We start from the raw sequence: 23,096 nt of genomic DNA, 5'->3' as shown, positions 1-23,096 counted from the left end.
GTGCTCTCTTCGGCAGCACATATAAAATTGGAATGATACAGAGATTAGCATGGTCCCTGCGCAAGGATGACATGCAAATTCATGAAACACATTATAATATTTGTGCATGTGTTCTGTGTTTATATTAAAATATTTTAATTAATCTCCTAAGTATGGAGTTGTTGGATCAGATGGCAATATATTTAAAGACAAAGCTTGTGATTTTAAAGATATATTTTTCACTGTTTCTCTTTTAAGACTTATAAAATTCATTGTCTACTAGATGAAATATATATTTAGTGTCTGCAATGTTTAAAACATTGTTATCAGGCACATAAATAGCAATATACTAAGTGTTTGGAAGGACACAGTTTGTTTTACTGACAAGATTTCAATTTATAAACTTTCACAGATACCAGCAAATCTGGGCATCAGAGTTGAAAGTGCTCCAGCTCTGCCTGAATCTAATAGATAATATTGTTGTTGATTATTCTTACTTTGGAGTTTAGAACAATAAAACTTATAAATAATTTCTGAAATGGCTGAAAGGCCGTGCGTAGTCTGATGTATATGAATTTTATGATCCAACTGTGAAAAAGAAATGCAAGAATAGAAAGAGTAAATATCTTAGCATTTTTAGTAAATATCTTAGTAAAACTGGGAAAATCAGAAGTACTTAGAGAAAATTCTGTGGGCGTCAGAATGAAGAGCATAGAGGCTAGAACAAATGGTAGAAATTCAGTATTAGGATTTTGTGTTTAGGGAACCATGACAATGGGGAATGGAATAAGGCATTGTTAGGGTGAGAGTTAGGGAAGATGAATTTCAAATTTTAATTGTGAAATTGAGGAACCTTGCTTGTAGATATAGGATATGTTCAAAGAAAAAAAAAAGCTGAGGAACCAGTGGTGATGTTTGGTCTAGAGCAATCAAGGTGGAGAGGATAGAGATAGTAGTATTATTTGGTGAGAGATGAGGTATAGATTTGCAAAGTCTTAAAGAATATACTTAGATCATACTTAAAAGGGTGCTTTTTTGGATGAACAATATTGGCAGGGGAACCAGCAGGAAGGAGGAAGGTGAAAAGAGAGAGAGAAGGGGTAGCAAATATGACTGAAGTACATGTGGATTCAAACAGACTAATGAAAAGCTTTAAGCATTATTGAAAAGAGCGGAGAGAAGAGAACAAATTTGATCAAAGTACACAACTTACATGCATGGAATTATCACGGCAGCACTCCTTTGTATAATTAATATGTGATATCAGTAAAAAGTTTTAGACTTTTTGATTTGATATTTAGAATACCATACCAGTGGACAGGCATTCACTGTATTCTTTATTTCTTATGAACTTTAGTTTGTATGTGCCTCTTTTTGGAATGGAAAAGATTAAGATTTAAGGAGAGACGTTGGCAGCCTAATCTTGCCTGAAGAGAAACTATGTGCTTTGAAATGAAGACTTAAAAACAGGATTTATGGATCGTTGGCTCAGGGGAATGTTAGTACAAACACTCAAAAAAGCATGATTTCCTAACTCTTGGTTGGATGCTGCATTTTAGGTAACATGGTACTGTGGGGGTAGAAATCCTGAATTTAGCCAAGATACTAATCTAATAGTGGAAAGTGATATAATTGAGACTGAAAAATTTTTGAAAGCGAAAGGACTCTTAGCTGCTGGTCCTAATTCTTATCTGCTCAGTCACACACTGTCACTGCCTGGGTCTCAGCCACTGATCTTTCACCAAGTTAATAAAAAAGAAAACTTTAGGGACTCAGAAGTGAATTTAAATTTCTAGGGGAAAAATTCTAAATTTGGCCAAATTTATTTGTCACCTTTCCTTGCCTTTCATTATCTTATGCAGTATTCCTGTCAATGGTGAAATTGATTTTTATGGAGAAAGCAATGTTCAATGTAAAGACATACTCAACATATTATAACTTGAATGCTTTTGTCTGTCCTTTAACCTAGAGCTGTTTACCAGGTGATGCGCAGTTTTCAGGTTTTTAAGGGATCAGACAAGGAGATATGTTCCTTGTGGTGGAATTTGTGACCAAAAGTGAATCAGCTATACACCAATCACTTGATAGCAAGACTCGGTAGATGAAGGAAGCAGTCATTGATTTACATTTTGATGGAAGATTTTTTTTTAATTGTAAATGGAAGATTTTTATCTTTTGTAGAAATGCAATGATACAGAGATTAATATTGCTTTGATAAGAGTGTCCTAGTGTATTTTCCTTACCTATATGTGAGAGGGCCTATAGTTGGGGTGAATGTAATAAATAAACTACCACATGTCACTTGATGAAGACTGTGGAGATGATTTCAATGCAGAGAGGTCCTGAATTACCTCACTGAGGCCATGGAGGCAAGCCTGCTATTAGATCAAATCTACTGTAGCTTTTGTAATTTATTGCCAAGTGCTGGGCTTAGTTGCTAGTCAAGCAAAGTTCCCATTGTCACGTATCTCCTTTGTAGTGTATATGCTTTTTGTGTGTGGCCAAGAAGGGGTTGAAAAGAGTGTAAGAGAGAAAAATCAAATTTTCTGAGATTATCTAGAAGAATCTTCCTAAGGGACCTGCCTTAGTCTAAGGCTGGAGCTAGTAAATCATGTTTCTATGAGTATTTACATGGTTAGTTTACTTTCCTATTAGATTCTGCAGTTCTCATTTTTCAATATAGGATAACAAAAGTATCCTAGATTTTTCTTTATTTGAAAATATTAGCTTCCCTCACTTCCCTTAGTGAAACAAGGGTTTAAGTTCACAGCCTCACTTGCTCAGCTTGCTTGGCTGGCACTCTACCAACTTGAGCCATGCCTCCAAACTCTGCCTTTTGCTGGTCATTTTAGTGACAGAATATCATAGCTTTTTCTACTATCTTTTGGATCTTAGAATCTTAGCTTTAAAAATCAAGTTGGATTGATACTGCTGGTTGCCTAAATATACATCAGTACATTCTCTTCTTTTTGCTAATTTATGAAACCTGAATTTAGATTAAGAGAAAAAAGCATGTTATTCAATCATGTATCCCCTCTACCTTCCTCTACAGTTTACATATCTTGATACTCTTGTGAGTATACTTTGGGATAAATTTATGGTGTGGAATTGCTGTATTAAAAGCTATAATACTTTTTTTTGACCAGTCTTGGGCTTGATCTCAGGGCCTGAGCACTTTCTTTGGACTTTCTCAAGGCTAGAGCTCTACCACTTGAGCCTCAGCACCACTGAGGGAGACTGTCAACCCTTCAGTTCCCTGGACCTCTTCTGATGGATCAGTCACTACCAATATTTGGTATGAAAAGAATTATAAAAATGTTTCAGTATGTTTGGGCATGATAGTGCATGTCTGTCATTCAATTACTCAGGAAAGTGAGGCAAGAGGATTGTGAGTTCCAGGCCAGCCTGGGCTATATTGACTGACCCTATCTTTTTTTTTTTTTGTTCATTGTGGGACTTGAACTCTAGGCCTGGGTGCTTTCCCTGAGCTCTTCAGCTCATGGCTACCACCCTACCCCTTAAGACACCACTTCCAGTTTTCTGATGGTTAATTGGAGATAAGAGTTTCACAGACTTTAGTGCCCGGGCTGGCTTTGAACCACGATCCTCAGATCTCAACCTCCTGAGTAGCTAGGGTTACAGATGTGAGCCACCAATGCCCAGCAATTGACAGACCCTATCTTTTTTTTTTGTTGCCAGCCCTGGGGCTTGAACTCAGGGCCTGAACACTGTCCTTGAGCTTTCTCAAGACTAGAGCTCTACCACTTGAGCCACAGCACCACTTCCAGCCTTTTCTATATATGTGGTACTGAGGAATTGAACCCTGGACTTCATGCATGCTAGGCAAGCACTCTATCACTAGGTCAAACTCCTGGCCAACAGACCATTAATGAAGCAAAACATGTTCACTTTAATCAACAAACTAATGAATTATGAATACAAATTGATATCATTTTATTATAGTACATACAAATTTACTTCATTTTTTTTCCAGTCCTGGGCCTTGAACTCAGGGCCTGGCCACTGTCCTTGAGCTTTCTCAAGGCTAGCACTCTACCACTTGAGCCACAGCACCACTTCTGGCTTTTTCTGTGTATGTGGCACCAAGCAGTCTACCACTAGGCCATGCTCCCACCCCATCCTGGAGTTTATTTCCTGGCTGAGTACTAATAGCCCCTAGCAAGGCCACACAAGACATTAAGTGCTCTTTATGTCCTCCTCCTGACCAGTGGCTTCTCTTCAGCTGACCTATCCCCTGGGACCTTCCAGTCTTCACTAGATCCAGAAACTAAAGAGTGAACATTTGACAAAAGAAAGTCTTCCAAGAATCAGCTCTAGGCTCAATTCCGATTGGTTGGGAACTGAGGTATGTTGGCTATTTATTTGCTTGTCAGTGCTAAGAATCAAACCCAAGGCCTTATACATGCTAGGCAGGTGCCTTACCACTGAGCTATACCTCCAGCCTTAAGCTTATTAAATATTCCTTATAGTTCTTCCACTGTACCTCAAATGGTGTCTAGCGATTTTTATTTCTCAAAGCCTTTTCTGAGCATCTGATCATAAAGTCATATCAATGAAAGAATATTTGTAATAATTTATTTTAATCCTTTTTCACCTACATAAGTTTGTTTCCAGTTGTTTGTTATTCTATAAATAACACTGAATTTTTATTTTTTATTTTATTTTATTTTATTTTATTTTTTTTGCCAGTCCTGGCTTGAGCTCAGGGCCTGAGCACTGTCCTTGGACTTTCTCAAGGCTAGAGCTCTACCACTTGAGCCTCAGCACCACTTCCGGCTTTTTTCTATGTATGTGGTACTGAGGAATCGAACCTGGGTCTTCATGCATGCTAGGCAAGCACTTTAACCACTAGGCCAAACTCCCGGCCCCAACACTGAATTTTTTGATATACATCTTTGTATATCAATTCTTACATACACTGAGTAGCAGTATATGAGACAATTCACATTTCTTTATCTTGTCAAAGAAACTTTCACAAAAAAATTTAATAAAAACGCCTGTATTCCTAGCTACTCAAGGAGGCTGAGCTCAGAGGATCTTTGTTCAAAGCCAGCTCCGGGCATTGAAGTCCATGAAACATCTCCAATTAACCACTAGAAAACCGGAAGTGGGGCTGTGGCCCTGGGGGTAGGGTGGTAGCCTTGAGCTGAAGAGCTCAGGGACATTGCCCAGGCCCAGAGTTCAAGCCCTACAACTGAAAAAAAAAAAATGCTTTAAGGAAATCATTTGCTCTCTTTATAATGACATTGAAAAAAGGAAAAAGGAAGAAAGAATATTAAAGTAGTGAATATCAATTGCTCTTCATCAACCTATACCAAGATATCATGATATAATTGTTTTCTTTACTTCTTAATAATGTTTTGACACTTGCTAGGGATCAACATAAAAATTTCCAGATTTAATTTTCCAAATCTGTCACTGATGCTTGGGACATTTAACAGTTCTCGATCTTTCTGTAACTACTCCCATTTTTCATTGTTACTGAAAGATGTCTATAAGAACTCTGCTGGGCTTGGAGGTCTGGCTCAGTTGGTAGAGCACTAGCCAATGTGTTAATGTGTCAGGTACTGAGTTTGAGTTCCAATCTCAGACCTTAAAAACAAAAGAACTCTGTTATAATACCCACTTTTTCATTGCTTTGTAACATGGTAATTTTCAACACACAGAGTATATGCTTTCCAGAGGATAATTGTCAATGGGAACTTTTTTTTTTTTTTTCAGTCCTGGGCTTGAGCTCAGGGCCTGAGCACTGTCCTTGGACTTTCTCAAGGCTAGAGCTCTACCACTTGAGCCTCAGCACCACTTCCAGCTTTTTTCTATGTATATGGTACCGGGAATAGAACATGGCTCTTCGCGTGTGCACTATACCACTAGGCCACACTCCCGACCCCAATGGGAACATTTTTGATCATCATAACTGGAGGCCAGGTGCTCAGTGGATAGAGGACAGGGAAGCTGACTGGGCAGCTGGAAGCTGTGAATAGCATCCTCCTCCCTCTCTCCCTCCAATAAAGAATTTTCCAACTGAAAATGCCAAGAGTGCAGAAGAGGAGAATAGTTACCAAAACAAGTATTCCTTCCTATCTTTTGTTTATCTTTCAAGATTGTCACAGCAATCTTTTCATTTGAAATACTAGTCTCTTGGGTAGATAAAAATTTGTTCATATGCATTCAGCCTGGGGATAGAATGGGGGCAGGGTTGTACCTTTCTTAGTTTTCCACCTTGAACACAACCATATATATATTTTATCCTTATAGTTTTTTGTGTTTGAGTGTTTTTCCATAAGTCTTCTCTCATACCTCGTTTTGTTCCTCCTTACCTTTTCTTGACTATTCTGTTAAAATTTCAGTTCTTTCCCAAGCATTTCCTATACCACACCACATTAAATTATTTTTATATCTTGTCTATCGTTTACTATCATTTCCCCTCTCATTTGTGATTGTCATAGTGTTTTTTTGGCTTTGAGATGTTGTATCAGTCTAAGATACTTGTCTTAATTTGCTTTGTGTTTTCTTTCTTGGCTATAATGAACTCTAAGGTGATATGTTCAATTTCCCTCAAGGTTCCTGTCACTTCCACTTTACTAGTGTATTCCTCTTTGTTGGTAAGAATTAAGTTCAGGGTAGCAGTTTCATTCCTTGCTTCTTTTGTCCTCTGAATGGTGAAGTTGCTTATCGAGAGGAAAAAGGTAATGGAGAGGAATGATTGCTACAATTCAGAGTTTAATTACTTTATTATCTTTGAATTTTTTGAATGTCTAGATGTTTATATTGTTGCAAGTTTTTTTTTTAAATCATACTCTCTCATTCCAGTCAACTTCCTTTTCATTTCATTCAGCTTTTTAGTGACAATCTTTGTAGAATTTATGTTTTCTGGGTATTTCATTAAGAACACAGAGTAGATGCACTTTTAAAAGTCTCTTTTGTCTTGAAGATACATTTCTCTTGCATTTTAAGCAAGACTTTTACTCTTTCAAGTAATAGTCTTCAGATTCTTTTTTTCCCTATTTACTTGTTTTTTTTTTTTTTTTTTTAAAGATCTAGTCCTGCTGGTTTTCTTTTCTTTTCTTTTTCTTTTTCTTTTTTTGCCAGTCCTGGGCTTGAGCTCAGGGCCTGAGCACTGTCCTTGGACTTTCTCAAGGCTAGAGCTCTTCCACTTGAGCCTCAGACGACTTCTGGCTTTTTTCTATGTATGTGGTACATAGAGCTCTTCCACTTGAGCCTCAGACGACTTCTGGCTTTTTTCTATGTATGTGGTACCGAGGAATCGAGATCATTAAGTTTCTGGGCTATGTAAGATACATATTCATTGTGACAGCTTTTTTCCAGTTCTTAATATTTGGTGCTCTATTCAAAGGTGAGTTTTCTGCTAGATAATATGAAGCAATTCTGATTTACTTTTTAAAAAGAAATGCATAATACGTAATCCTCAAGATATCCTTCTGGTTTCCTACTATTGGGGATCATATCTTAGGCTACAATATTTGTTTCTTGTTCACTTTTTATCTCTAATACATTTTTGGGAACTAAAATCTTCTGGTTAAATATTAGAAATGGTGATATGTGGCCGGGAAACATTTCTAGATATCTAAAAGGCAATTATTGTGCAGTAAGGGGTGAACTAACCTTCTTTATTGTATCTGCCAGCCCCAAGTGTCTGACAAAGTGTAAAAACACACAGGTAGGATGTGGCGATCTGGTCACCGGCTGAAAATACAGCACCATTGACTTTCATTTGTCTACTTCCCACTTTTCCCTTAATTTGTGCCATTCATGGAATACTTTTTAGCATAATTATAGCTCATGTATTATATAGGACATAACATATGATGGAAAATTACTCATCATTTCTCTGAAACTCAAAATTAAGTGGGCATTCTGTATTTTATCTGTGACACATATGATATTAGAAAATATCATCCTGTGTTTACAAACCATTAATGAGATCTTTATCTTTCCTAGTCTCTCATATGGGTGAGGGTCTTTTCCTAGTTTGACAAAGAGTTCCTTCCCTTCCCCGTCTTCCTTCAGCTACACAGCTGATCAAACTGGCAAGAGAGGAAGAAATTTGGGGACCTTTGGGGAAGAGTAAAGATCTGGAGTCCTTCCTCATGCAATGTATTTGCTTTATACAAAGTGTTTTTCCTCCTACTAAAATGGTCCGGATTAAGATTTGCTAGTAACAAAGGCCATCAAAGATGATCAAACTATAGACCTCTTCTCTTTGATGCCTGCATACCCCGAGAGAAGTTGTTTTTGGTACCTGATCTGGAATCTCTCCTAACCACACCACTATGCTTGATAAAATAAAAAGCAGAAGGCATGGATATCTTGATGTATGCTGGAGACAGGCTGCTCCTGTCTTGAAGTCTGATGATGTGGTTCCAGTGGTAGATTATCTGCCTAGAAAGCATGAAGTCCTGAATTCAAACTCTGCTACCATTAAAAATTTTGCTTCACAAGTCTGCAAATTAAAACAAAAATAGATTCATGATTATTTCCATCAGATTTGTAAAAGTTAATTTCTAGCAATAACATAGTATCTATAAGAATGGGAAGAAAATGGAATTTTCATACAGATAATAGAGTACTTAGAGGATGGTGTTCTAGACAAAGTGACGTATGCAATGTGGAGTAAATATTTCAAGGAATATTACAGAAAGAGGGTTAAATTTAGGTCATATAGGGAATGCTTGGAAGTTAATGAGAAAGACAGGCAATGTAGGAGAAAAATAGGGAACCAATATAAAGAACACAATTCACAGAAAGGAATTTAAATATTTGGCTAATTGATCTACAAGGAGACTACCAATTACACTGGTAATCAGAAACGCAAATTAAAATGACAGTAAGATGCAGCTCCCATCTTGGCAGAAGTTAAATATCATGCCATGTTTTGTGATGTGGATGTAGGGACATATGACTATACCTGCTTTATGGAGGTGTTTTCTTGGAGACCAACTCAGCAAATATTTATTAAAATGGAATTATAGCCCAGAAATTCTACTTCTGAGCCATTTTAGTTTGCTAGGGCTGTCATAATCAAATATCACAGACTAGGTGGCTTAAACAGCAAGAACGTTTTTTTCTTGCAGTTTTGGTCACTAAAAAAGCAAGAGAAGAAATGTTGTCTGAGGTCAGTGAGTTTTAGGGTGGTTTGTTATGCAATATTAATGTGGAAATAATCCACTAATTGGATCAAGGATATGTGAGAAATCCATTCATGTGAATAAAAACTGGAATTGACAATAAATATTGTTAGGCTTGATTCACTGATATTTGACAAGATCAAGGTATTGACAGGTTTGAGTTCTCTTGAGGCCTCTTTTCATGGTTTACAGATGGCTGCTTTCCTCGTAAGCTTCCCTTTGAGTGCATATTTCTGATATTTCTTCTTTTGTGTATCAAGATCTCTTTTTTATAAGGATACCAGTCAGGTTGAATTGAGCTCCCTAATGATTTTATTTTAGTCTTGTCTCTGTCTCTCTGTGTCTGTCTGTCTGTCTGCCTGCTCATCCCTGCCCTCATACTGAGGCTTAAATCCTGAGCCTTGTGTTTGCTTGACTGGTACTTGACCACTTGAACTATGCCTTCAGCGTTTAACTTCCTCTTTTGCCAAATATCACCCTATTGCTAAATACAGCCACATTCTGAACTACTATATAAATTTTGAGAGGACATAATTCAGTTTATAACAGATTTGATATTCAAGAGTTAATCTTGCCTAGATGCACAAAAAGAAATGCACAAAAATGTTTATTTCAGATTTGTTTACTAAGCATACAGTTGACTACTATGTACATATTTTTGAAGAGGGATATAGACATAAAATGCATTACAAATCTATTTTATGACAGAGTGGAATTGAAAGGAACAACTAGATTCATTGTATTAGTTGGGAACTTTTTTCGCCCCCTTTCAAATAACAAGCAATTTGGAGGTAAAAATTCAGAGTAGAGGACATCACGGGCCCCAATTTTTCTTTCTTTTGTTGTTCTTAGAGCTTGGACTCAGGGCCTAAGTACTATCCCTGATCAGGTTCTTTTGTTAGTGCTTTATCACTTTGCACCACAGCACCACTTCCAGTTTTCTGGTGTTTAATTGGAGATAAGAGTCTCAAGACTTTCCTGCCCGGACTGGCTTTAAACGGTGATCCTCAAATCTCAGTTTCCTGAGTAGCTGGAATTATAGGCATGAGCCACCAGCACTGACCCCAAATTCTTTCTATAATTCTTATTTGTCATTCTTCTTCTTTCTTAATTTCTCAGTCAGACTATTTTGTTTCAAGGTATCCTACTACAGTCAGGAGGAGGAAGGAACAGGGTCTATAACAAACATATTGGGCTCCATTTTCACAAAGTAAATGATTTATCTTCATTGGCCAGTAGTCTTTTACATGCCATCCAACTCGCAAAGAAATATGGGAAGTCGAGCATGCTTCATAGCAGAGAAAGGCAAGGGAGAACAAGTCTGACACTGTGCTGGTGAAAACACATGCAACATTTAACACATTAAACATGGATAATCAATGAAAACGATGTTGAGTATGAGGGAAAGAAAGATAATAAGGTAAGGGGCCGGGAGTTTGGCCTAGTGGTTAAAGTGCTTGCCTAGCATGCATGAAGACCCGGGTTCGATTCCTCCGTACCACATACATAGATAAAAGCCAGAAGTGGTGCTGAGGCTCAAGTGGTAGAGCTCTAGCCTTGAGAAAGTCCAAGGACAGTGCTCAGCCCCTGAGCTCAAGCCCAGGACTGGCAAAAAAAAAAAAGAAAGAAAGATAATAAGGTAAAAGAGAAAGGTAAATGCAATACTGCTCATATCAAATTTAAGACCCTGTAATTCCAGCTCCTCAGGAGGCAGAGACAGGAGGGTCATGATTTGAAGCCAACTCTTATCAAAAAATCTGTGAGATCCTGTCTGAAAATCATGATAAATATGAGGTTATCTACCTGTAATCTCAGTCAGAGGTTAGAATTAGGAGCATATTGGCTTGAACCTAGCTGGGGAAGTCCTAGGGAAATCCTAGCTGAAAAACAATATGGTTCATTTCTGGGAGTAATGATCCATGCTTGTAATCCCAGCACTTAGGAGGATGAGGTAGTAGGACCATAAATTCAAGTTCAGCCTAGGCTATATAGTGAACTTGAGTCTGGGATACACAGCAAGACCTTCTTCCAACAAACAAAACAGAACAATATAAACCTAAACTACAACAACAAAATAAATTTGTGTTTATGAGTGTTTCATTATTTTGCCTTTCTCTGTGATGAGCTTTATTCTTTTGAGTACAATTTAATACCTGTTATGAATGGTAGTATAGTCTATATTTATTGACTATGGCAGTTATTGTTTGTCAGTTTATGGACAGTATGATTTTTGCAGACTTGCCTTTGTGCATATATTTCTTTTGCTTTATTATTCAAAATCAATACTCCTGACTCTTAGAATCAATGAGGGACAGATAAAATGAACATGGAGGGACAGATAAAATGAACATGGTGGCTCGGTACTGAAATTTAACACCGTCTAGCTTTCTGTTATTATCACTGAAAACAGAGAATGTGGGAGAAAAGATTTCCTTCCTCTTCTTCTAATATTGCCTCAGCAACTAAGAGACTCTTTGCTCTGGAAGAAGGTTGGCACAAATCCATTAAGTCTTACATGGGAACAAGACACACAGAAGTTTCCTCTTTTTAAACTACTGACATCCTTTCATTTTTAGTTTAGTGTTTTATTCTTTAATCATCCCATACAGTTTTCTTAAAAGTACACCATTTGTTAGTGTTTATGTATCTCTCATTCTCTATTAAGCATTTAGAAACAGCTCTAAATTATTTCCATATTAGGGCTGTGTTTCCTTATTTTCTAATTATAAAATATGAGTAGGGTAGATGAGTTCTCCTGGTGAAACTAGATTCTATTTGCTAAATAAATATGATTCTTTATCTATTTTTAAGTTGTTATTTTTCAGAGTAGCTATCTAAAATTCACTTTGAGAAAATAGAATTCCACAAAAAAATTTAGAAAAGCTTTCCTAACAGCATATATTTATTAAACAATTTAGAACTATAATGAGTACTCCTTTACAGTTTAAGTATAAATTTATAAGTAATTATAGCAGCTTCACAAGTATCATTTTACAATATGAAGAAAACATAGTAAATGGTCATTTTGGACAAAGCCCAGGAAAGTTAGAGATTGAATTTGAGTCTCCCCCACCTCCCCGCCTTGTGTTTCTCGACTACTTTTCTTTTTCATGACACTTGTATTCCATAATGTACTTGTTTTGCAAAACACCTTTGGTTACCTTTGTCCGTCTGTGATTTATTCTGGGAAAAATTCATTTAGTCTCATGGATTAGAGTATAAAACTATAATTACTGCATTTAAAATTTTATTTATTTATTTATTTGTCAGTCATAGGGCTTGAACTCTGGGCCTGGGCGCTGTCCCTGAGCCCTTTAACTCAAGGATTCTGCCCTATCCTTAGGACCTGAGTGTTGTCTCTGAGCTCTTCAGCTCAAGGCTATTGCCCTACCCCTTGAGCTTTTCTAGTGGGCAACTGCAGATAAGAGTCTCAAGGGCTTTGTGGTGCCCAGGCTGGATGAACCGTGATCCTTAGATCTTAGCTAGCTGAGTAGCTAGGATTACAGGAGTTATTATTTTTCCAGCCTGCGGCTTGAACTCAGGGCCTGAGCACTGTCCTTGGCTTTTTTCAAGGCTAGAGCTCTACTATTTGAGCTACAGCCCACTTCTGGCCTTTTCTATGGATGTGGTACCAAGGAATTGAACCTGGGTCTTCATGCATGCTAGGCAAGTACTCTACCACTAGGCCAAACTCCCTGCCCATAAAAAATTATTTTTATCATAAAGATGATCTACAGAGGAGTTATGTTACATATCTTTATCCCTAAGCTCAATTGTTCTTAGTTCCAGAATTCTGCATTCCTAGCTGCCTCTGGGGTTTAACTCATTTGCCCACATGAATGCTTGCCAAACTTATTATACCTAAAGTATATTAGCGTCAGAGCTTTCTCTGGCCTTGCTCATTTTGCAGTAGTTTAGGAAAGTGATACACTTCTTTGAAAATAAACATATGTATACAGTATATTGAAAATTTAAGGACAGCATAAAATGTATGAAGGCATTTTTGATATAAAAAGCATTATTTATTATTATTATTATTATTATTATTATTATTATTATTATTATTACTACCAGTCCTGGGTTTGAACTCAGGGTTTGAGCACTATCCTTGGGCTTTCTCAAGGCTAGAGCTTTGCTACTTGAGCCACTTTTTCTATATATGTAGTACCGAGGAATTGAACTCAGGTCTTCATGTATGCTAGGCAAGTGTTCTACCACTAGGCCAAACTCCCGGTGGTTTTTTTTTTTTTAATTTTTTAAACAAATTCTTATTATTACCCTAGGCTGTCCTTGAACTTGTCTTGAAAAGCTGGGATCTAAACATTTACGCATGCCTGATAGTGATTAAATCTAGGAGTGTGGAAAATCTTTTTGTTACTTAGTTTTTGTTACTAAGTTTTGTTTCTTAGTTTTTCAGTGCTTTTCTTTCTGATGAACAGCTGATGGAATGGATAGAAGAAATAATAGTAGTTTGTCCCACTTGAGAGAATTATTTATTTGGACTTTCTAAAGAAAAAAATTTATGGGCAAAATAATATGGATACAATTAAATATATTTATTAAGGAACATCACTGTGGTATGTGGCAGTTCCTAGGTGAAGTGTGAAAATGAATGTCTGAGTGTAATACTGTGTGGGTATTTAGAATCTAATGACACCCTCAACTGGCTAAATGAGGGATTACATTTAAGAAAGTAGCTTTTTTAAAAAAAAAGATGACTGTTGAACTGCTTGTTTTATTAATTAAACCAAAAATCATGTTATATTATTAAAGAATTGAGAAATGCAAAGTATTAAGAAGTAATATAGAAAAAATTTTCACAAATGTGAAAAATTAAGCATAAGCTGGGTGCAGTGGCTCACACCTGTAATCCTAGCTACTCTTGAGACTGAGATCTGAGGATCAAGGTTCAAAGCCAGCCCAGACACAAAAGAACCGGAGATTCTTAGCTCCAATTAACCCCTAGAAAATGGGGAGTGGGGCTTGGCTCAAGAGTAGGACAGTAGCCTTGAACTGAACAGCTCAGGGACAATGCTCAGGCTCAGGGGTAGGGCAGCAGCCTTGAGCTGAAGATCTTAAGGACAGGGCCCAGGCCAAGTTCAAGCCCCATGATCCACACAAAAAAAAAAGAAAGAAAAAAGAAAAGAAAAGAAAAATGAAGCATAGTGATTAAATGTATTCTAAAATGAAACAAATAATGGAAATGTCCATAACTGAAATTAATATTTTGGTCTATATTTTTTGCCAGTCCTGGGGCTTGAACTCAGGTCCTCAGTACTGCACTTGAGCCTTCTCAATGCTAATGCTCTACCACTTGAGCCACAGCACTACTTCTGGCCTTTTCTGCATATAGAGCATGGGGAATTGAACCCAGGATTCATGCATGCTAGACAAGCACTATACTACTATGCTCCACTCCTAACCCCAATATTTTGGTCTATTTTTAATCTTGAAAGTAGGCCATAGAGAAGGACCATAAAGAAAAATGTACTTTCTTGTCTCCATCTCTAAGAATAATTCTGACTAGTCCAAGATATTTAAGTTACTTTATTAGTTCTTAAATCAGTATCGGGAGACTTACTGGTATATATCTAAAGGTGAGATGAGTAATTTTTTTTTCTGGGTGATCCTAATTGAACTTCTGTTAAGAATAATGGAAATATGCTTAGCTAATATGAGACCTTGGTAGTTTCAATGCTTGTTTTAACTTTTTATTTTCTTCTTGTATACATCCACAAAGTCACTTTAGAATTTCCATTGTTTGGGGAATACAATGCACATACAAGTTGTGTTTAAAAAATAGGTCCTGAAAATCCTTTATATTTGACTGCAAACTTAATAAATAGAACTTCACAGTTCTATTTGGTGTAACCCCATTCACTGGCTGTTACTTTAAGAGTGCCCATCCCCCACATCTTGTCTGAGCCACTGTGTCCTGTCAGTCATCCTGAAATACACTAGGGTTCTTGTCAAGCTGTTTGCCTCCAGATGCATCATAAGCCAAATTTGTGAGCCATAAGAATGGTACTGAATTTCTAAACACAAGAAATTGCGTAGACAGTTGGTTTAGTATCTGTATATGGGCAATACTCTGTCCTGCATTGGGTGAGTGAAGTGCCAAACTTTTTAAAATCAAACTTTGCTGTAAGGCAAATCCTAATAATTACAGATTGTAAATGGTTAGATAATTTTGGGGAAAAGGAAGGGACATTATTTCTATAAAATAGGGTGAACAGAAACCATGTTGTACATGTGTTAATTTATAACTAATTTTTTTTGTTGCTAACTATAGACTACTTTATGGAAAATTCAGGTTTAAGCGTCTACTGTTCCGAGTACATCAACAGACATCTCAGGCTTAGATAAAATGTGATTACTAAACAAAGTTTTTTTTTCTTTCATGACAAGTATAAGTCTGATTCAATTGAGCATAGACTCAATTCTGCTATTTGGACTGTTTATTAGTAGTTTTAAAAATAGAACTAAAACAAATTCTTATGTGCCAATGCCTGGTCTTAGGTCAGAGCACTTAAAAATTCCTATGTAACTGAGCTCTGACTAAGTTACTGGATGCAGTGTTAGAAGTTTTACATTCTTTTTGACATGGAAGTTGTGCAGTGAGAGGTTCTTTATTGGTGCAAACAGTTTTATTTCTGTCATGGGCTTCTAAACTCAAATTGTACATGGATGTTTTCCTTGTATCATTGTATGTAGCCTTATATATCTTAAAGGAGAGAACTTAATAGAACAAACAAAGGGGAACGCATGGATTTTGGCACTCTGGTGTACCCTGTGATCGAGAACAGCTAAAAAGTAATAAGGATTTGTAGTTTTAAGGTTTAATCTGGGGTAAATGAGAAGAGATTGTTTTTTTACAAATACAATGGAATGATTACAAATACAAATGGAATGATTATTCATTGCCTTGTTTTAGAAAGGATTTAAGATGACTTATAGTGCTATGTGAATTTAAAAGAGAAGATAAATTGCATGTAGAGTAAAAAAAAAGTATGAGGGTAGAAAAAAGATGAGATAAAATGAAAGAGAGAGAGAGAGAGAGAGGGAGGGAGGGAGGGAGGGAGGGAGAGAGAGAGAGAGAGAGAGAGAGAGAGAGAGAGAGAGAGAGAGAGAGAGAGAGGGAGAGAGAGAGGGAGAGAGAGAGGGAGAGAGGGAGAGAGAGAGGGAGAGAGGGAGAGAGAGATCAACTATGGAACTTAGTACATAAAGTAACCTGGAAATATTTTCTGTCATTAGGATAAGAGATATTCAGAAATGTGTGTGTGTGTGTGCATGTGTAGGTGTGTGTGTGTGTGTGTGTGTGTGTGTGTGTCTGTGTGTCTGTGCTTTTTGTGTTTGGGATTAAATTCAGGGCCTTGGGGTTAAGCAAGCATTCAACTAATGAGCTGGACTCTCATCCTAGCAAATTAAAAATAACTTATTTTATTGGCTTATATTAATTATACATGGGGAGATTTCATTGTTACATCTCTATCTATGTTTCTTCTATATTCCAATGAAAAGCTTTTAAAAATAGTTCTATTGTTAGTTCTATTGTAAGGTGGTGTACAGAAGTACATTTCTTTTCGGACAATGTCACCCCTTCATTTCCCCAAAGCTTTTTCTTTAAGTGAATTTTGTTAAGAAATAATTTTTCTATATTAAATTCACCCTTTTAACATACTTTCATGAGTTCTGACATGGGTCAGATTATCACCACCATCATCATCACCTCAATTAAAGAAAATATTCTCATTTTCCTAAAATTTTCCATGAGCCCCTCTGAATTTATTGTTCTCTATCAACTTTTGGCTTCTGACAACTATGGCTCTGTTTCTGTCCATTTACATTGCCCTTTTAAGAATGTCATGCTCATGTAATTATACAGTATATACTTATGTCTGACTCATTCAGCATAATGCTTTTGATATTTATTCACTTTGTTGCTGGTATTGAATTCATTTCTTTCTATATAATGTAATGGTATGGTATATCACTAATTCCTTATTGTTAATGAAAATTCAAGTTGTTTCTAGTTTTTGAGTATAATGAATAAAGCTACCATAAATATTTTCAGGGTTTATTTTGTAGAAAGGTATCTATTAACAAGTCTGTATTTTCATTTCCATATTTGCATTATATTTTCATTTTAATCTGTACTTGCATTTTTTCCATTAAGGAGTAGAACTAGTGGGTTATAGGATATATGTTTACCTTTATTAGCTAGCTATTGTCTGTTTGCATTTTTTTTTTTTTTGCCAGTCCTAGGCCTTGAGCTCAGGGCCTAAGAGCTGTCTTTGGGCTTTCTCAAGGCTAGAACTCTACCACTTGAGCCACAGCACCACTTCTGGGTTTTTTTTTTCTGTGTATGTAGTACTGAGGAATTGAACCCAGGTCTTCGTGCATGCTAGGTAAACACTCTACCACTAGGCCAAACTCCTGGCCCCAGTTAGAATTTTCTTATACACTTCCTACTCCTCCTTTTTTTGTTTTGCAGTACTTGTTTTTTTTTTTTTTTTTTTTTTTGTGGGTCATGGGGCTTGAACTCGCTGGGAGCTGTCCCTGAGCTCTTCAGCTCAAGGCTACCACCCTACCCTTGAGCCAAGTCCCACTTCCCATTTTCTAGAGGTAAACTGAAGATAAGAGTCTCAGGTCCTTTTGTGCCCAGGCTGGCTTTGAATCTTGATCCTTAGATTTCAGCCTCCTGAGTAGCTAGGATTATGGGCATGTGCCACAACGCCTGGCCAGTTCTGGGTTTTGAAATTAGGGCTTTATGTTTGTTGGGTAGGTGCTCTACCACTTGACTCAGTCCTTCAGTTTGCACTTTCATAGCCATGTAAATTTCTACATATTTGTCACTATGTAGCATATTATTAATCCTTTAACTTGTTGTCATCAGTTAGTTGTCAACACCACTACCAACCTTATTAACCTCTTCAATTTCAGACACTCTAGAAGATATGCAGTTGATATTATGTCTTTAATTTGCATGTGTGTGCTTAGTAGTAAAGTTGAGCATCTTCCTTGGTGAACAATACTGTCTTTTAATACTTTTTTTTCCTATTTAAAAAATGGAGGCCGGGCACCTGAGGCTCATGCCTGCAATCCTAGCTACTCCAGACGCTGATATCTGATGGTCAAGGTTCAAAGCCAGCTCAATCAAGAAAAGTCTGAGAGACTCTTATCTTCAATGAACTGGAAAACCGGAAGTATAGTGCTCTGGCTCAAAGTGGTACAGTGCTAACCTTGAGCAAAGAGCTCAGGGGCAGCAGTACCTGGACTCCTTGAGTTTAGGCTCTGTGACTGATTACCGCACAATGGAGTCATTTTTCTTTTAATTTTGAGTTCTAAGGATTTAGAAAGAATGGTTTAAATATGCTCTTTTTTTAAAAAGTCATACATGTGTTTTAAAATACTTGGTCCCACTTTGTTTTGCCTTACCATTTTCTTAACATTATCTTACAAAAAGCAAAGGTTTAAAAATTTAATGAAGTCTAGATATTAAAACTATTAAAAACCTTTTTCCATCATGGATCATGCTTTTGTATTGAGTGAAAGAAATTTTCTTTAACTTGAAGCTATAAAAATTTTCTTCTATGCTTTCCCCTAGAAGTTTAGTAGTTTCAGGTTTTAGCTTCAGCTCTATAATTCAAGTAAATTTTGGTCTGAGGAAAGTGTGGAGGTTCCTAGTTTGTAAATTGATACCCATTATTCTAGCAGCATTTGATGAAAAGACTGTCTTTTCTCCACTAAATTATCTTGGTACTTTTCTTGAAAATACATTATATGCATTCATATTATTCCAATAGATGAAGACTTAAAAATCAATCAGTATTATACCAAATAAAGTTATCACTACCTTCTTTCTTCATATTACCAAATAATCTGTCTGTCTTTGTGTGTGTGTGTGTGTGTGTGTGTGTGTGTGTGTGTGTGTGTATGTGTGTGTGCGTGTGTATACCAATTATGAAGCTTGATTTCAGGGCCTGGGCACTGTCCTGCAATCAGGGACATCATCACTCTACCACTTGAGCTGTAGTTCCACTTCTGACTTTTTGGTGGTTAATTGGAGGTAAGAGTCTTACGGAATTTCCTGCCCTGGCTGGCTTTGCACTATGATCCTCAGATCTCAGCATCCTGAGTAGCTAGCATTACAAGTATAATCCTAGCCAGTGTCTGGCTAATAAACACTCATATAATTAGAATTTGAAACCAGAGTATAAGATTCACACATTTGTTGTGGTTGGTATGCTTCTTAAATACCTCTTAATATAATCAAGTCTCTCTCCTTTTCAATGTTATCTATTTATTGAAGAAATCAGGTTGGTACTGTGTCACTTGTTGGGAATTGGATAATTGCAGCTTTCAGTGTAACTTAATATACTAACCAAACTGGTAATTAAATTAACAGTTTAAGCTGGCATGGTGGCTAAAGCCACCCTGTAATCCTAGCTACTCAGGAGGCTGAGATCTAGGATCAAGGTTCAAAGCCAGCCCGGCACAAAAGAACCTGTGACTCTTATCTCCAGTTAACCTGAAAATGGGAAGTGGGGCTAGGCTGGAGGTAGGGCAGCCTTGAGCTGAAGAGCTCAGGGACAACGCTCAGGCCAAGTTCAAGCCCCATGACACCCTCCCCTGCCCAAATTATAGTTTAAACAAATTGGCAATGAGATATAGACATGGCTTGATTAAATTCAGTTATGAAGCATAGATTTCTTTTGTGATGAATACTCAGGTGGTGTGGTTTACTTCCTTTTGTACTGTATCAAGCAATGTAGGGGCTAGATTGTCCTTTAGTGATGGTAAGATTGTTCATTGGGTTCAGGCACTGCAAATGTGATCCTCTAAGTTCCTCATTAATCGTTCACTCAGGATTTTAGCCTTCATTGATGATCATTGCTTAGATCTATTATTATATTAGGTGTTATGTGATTTTTTTTCTTTCTAGAATTACTAGCTTTTATTATTTGGAACTATTTTATAAAAATGTCTTCCTTTTTTAGTAATCTCATTACCCTAAAATATGATTCATACCAGAAAAAACAGGAATGTGCTTATTTTTCATAACTTGTTATCCTTTTTCAGAAAATAGGATGCCATCTAGCAATTTTAAGAGGTACCCAATACATTTTGATTTCAAAGCTAATTTGAATATATTGGATATGTTTTGGTGTATTGCAAGCTCGTTCTTTTGATGTTTAAAATTTTCTAGTTTTGGCTAGTAAGAATCCTCTGGCTCTGGAGCATTGACAAAGTCCAAGTGGGTTCTAGTACAAGAAAGGCTCCTTTTATACATTTCTTTCTCAGACATAAAGACATAGTTTTGTTCCAGAAGCCTATATCATTTTACTGGGAAGTAGCAGATAGGGAACATAGTCTATGTGTTACAATTATCAGTGCTATACTTATCCAATTTTGTCAACAGTGCTAAAGAATAAGTATTTTTTTAAAGTTAGGTAAAATGTATGATAAACTGACAGTGATTTTCTAATTCAAATTTAGGATTATAGACTTTATGCACATTTTCTGATTGTTTATTTGTTTCTCTTTTTCTTGTGCAGAAATCTTATTTCCTATTAATATGAATAAAAGTATCTGGCATATTTACACAAGTATGTATGTATGTATGTATGTATGTGTATGCATGTATTTATGTGTATGTATGTACATAGATGCATGCAGATGTATTTATGGACAAATAAATTATGAATGAGGTTGTATCTGAACTGCAGATAAAGCTTTGTGGATCGAAGTTTCTAAGTAGAGTTGAAACTCTAGGATGAAATTGCTCTGAAAGGGCAATGTAATGATTGCAGAGAACAGAATATAAGGGATTAAACTTAAAGACAAGGTTTCTACTTATAGGAAGGTAGATAAAAATGACTCAGCATAGATCCTAGGAAAAGAATGGTTCAAAGGTAGGGGAGATGTGGGAGATGTGGGAGATGAAATAATAAAATAGAGATAATAGGTATATTAACCAGAGATGTTTGTGGAAACATTCTTTTTGAAGTGTTGGTAAACAATAAACTCAGATAATTAGATTAAAAAATTCTAAATTCTAATTTTACGAAACTCTCTTCAAGGACTATGGGCGAATGAAAAATCAGGGTAGAGATGAAACTGAAGTTCTCAGGATGGTATTCTCTAGTGTATTTACTGGTTTATGAAAAGTAGATACAGCATTTTCAAGGTCTTTGGATTCATTTTCTTTATTCCAGTAAGTAGGTTTCTATTTATTTCTAGCTATTCACCAAAGAGTATTTTTTTTTCCTCTCAAATTGAGGTTGACAAGAATTCAACTTCCTTTACCATTCTCTTTTTGTTCTATGCCTTTTAAAATTACCAGAGGGTCAGAGAATTCACATATATTTGAACTGTCTTAAATTATTATGGAGTGGAATGCACCGAGAGGCTCACTGGGCATTGAAGCAACAAAAGGCATTGTTACTTTCCAAGTGGAGGTGGAGGGCTTGCTACTTCTGTTTTGTTTGCCTAAACTTGAGACCTGGTGGCTGAAGGTTATTCTTCTGAGTGACTCATGGAAAGCATCTCATATACTAAAATACCATTCTCAATGTCAATTTTAATACTTCATTTCTTTGGCTTTGAAAATAGTAGATAGGCAATCTTCACAAAGGGGCTGTGGAAGTAGAAATGTCTCAGAGGTCTTAGTTCTGGTATAATTTTTGTACAGTATAAAGTGCTCTTAAGAGGCATTATTTCTTTCTAACCATTCTTCCTTGTCACAGTTTGAAAATGTGTACTACTGTGAAATACAGAGCAAGCTTTGTGTGTGTGTGTGTGTGTGTGTGTGTGTGTGTGTGTGTGTGTGTGTGTGTGTATTAGTCAGGGATCATGAAGATTTTTTTTTTAAGTATTGGTAAATAGTAAACTCAGATAATTAGATTAAAAAATTCTAAACTCTAATTTTATAAAACTCTCTTCAAGGACTATGGAGAGGGAAAGGGAGAGGGCGAGGGAGAGGGAGAGGGAGAAAAAGAGGGAGAGGGAGAGAGAGAGAGAGAGAGAGGGACTCCATTTGATCATTTCCACTGCACATGACTAAGACAGCTATCTAAAAGTTTAATAAAGAGAACTTCAAAGACATAAAGAAGCTCTTTAAATTTTGAATTACAGCATGCTTAAGACATTTAACTCCCCCCACCCCCAAATCCAGCATTGCCTGTACCCAGGATTCTTGGAAGCTAAAAAAATTAAAATGCAAATCCTTGGGGCTACTGAAGTTAGTACATTTAACAATCACATCCCTCGCCCAGGAGCATACCTTTTACGGAGCACTATGGAATCAATTTCAAAGGACTCAAGATCCTTTATGAGGTCTTTGTGCATTACAGATTTTTTTTTTTGTGGAACTCTGCAGGCATGTTGCATTTTGAATTAGTGTACATGTAGAAAATAGGCTTGGATCTTAGAGCGTAAAGATCCAATAAAATGAGGCACCAGGGAGAAGCTTTGTTTTAAACTCTTTTGTTATGGGGACAGATTAATAATTATGAGCTCTATGGATGAAAAGGATGTTTAAGTCAAATGAAGATAGGCATATTATGTTTTCTTACTGAAAAGGGAATAATAACACCAATGAATAGTTGACAAGTTGTTGAGTCCTTGCTAATGTGTCAGAGATATAGGTATAGGTTAGATTTTCTTATTTAGCATTTTTTAAAAACATTTGTTGTTGTTGGCTTTGTTTTGGTTTTGAGACAAGTTCTCACTTGTTCCTTCTGCCTTATCCTCCCAAGTGCTGAGATTGCAGTCATGAGTCTCTTGTGATACCTTCATGATTCTTTTAAAGTTGTTTTTGACTGCCAGGGTTTTGAACTCAGGGTCTTGTGTTTGCTAAGCAAAGTGCTGGACCACTTCAACTACACCCCTAGCCTCTTTGGACTTTAGTAAGTTTTTATCTTAGGGTGTTGAATTTTGGCTCAG

The 23,096-nt window shown here is 36.6% G+C and overlaps 1 non-coding gene across 1 annotated transcript; it reads left to right on the top strand.

Moving 5' to 3' along the window:
- LOC150054200 (U6 spliceosomal RNA) lies at window positions 1-101 on the top strand. The gene has a single exon (XR_016537968.1). It is a non-coding gene; the product is annotated as a U6 spliceosomal RNA (small nuclear RNA).
- Window positions 102-23,096: the final 22,995 nt, after the last annotated feature.

The sequence above is a fragment of the Megascapheus bottae genome, chromosome 15 (assembly GCF_031878675.1).
Source record: "Megascapheus bottae isolate mThoBot1 chromosome 15, mThoBot2.hap1, whole genome shotgun sequence".
Classification (NCBI taxonomy): Eukaryota; Metazoa; Chordata; class Mammalia; order Rodentia; family Geomyidae; genus Megascapheus; species Megascapheus bottae.
Note: the sequence above shows the minus strand (reverse complement) of the source record. Positions and strands in the feature narration are given on the sequence as shown.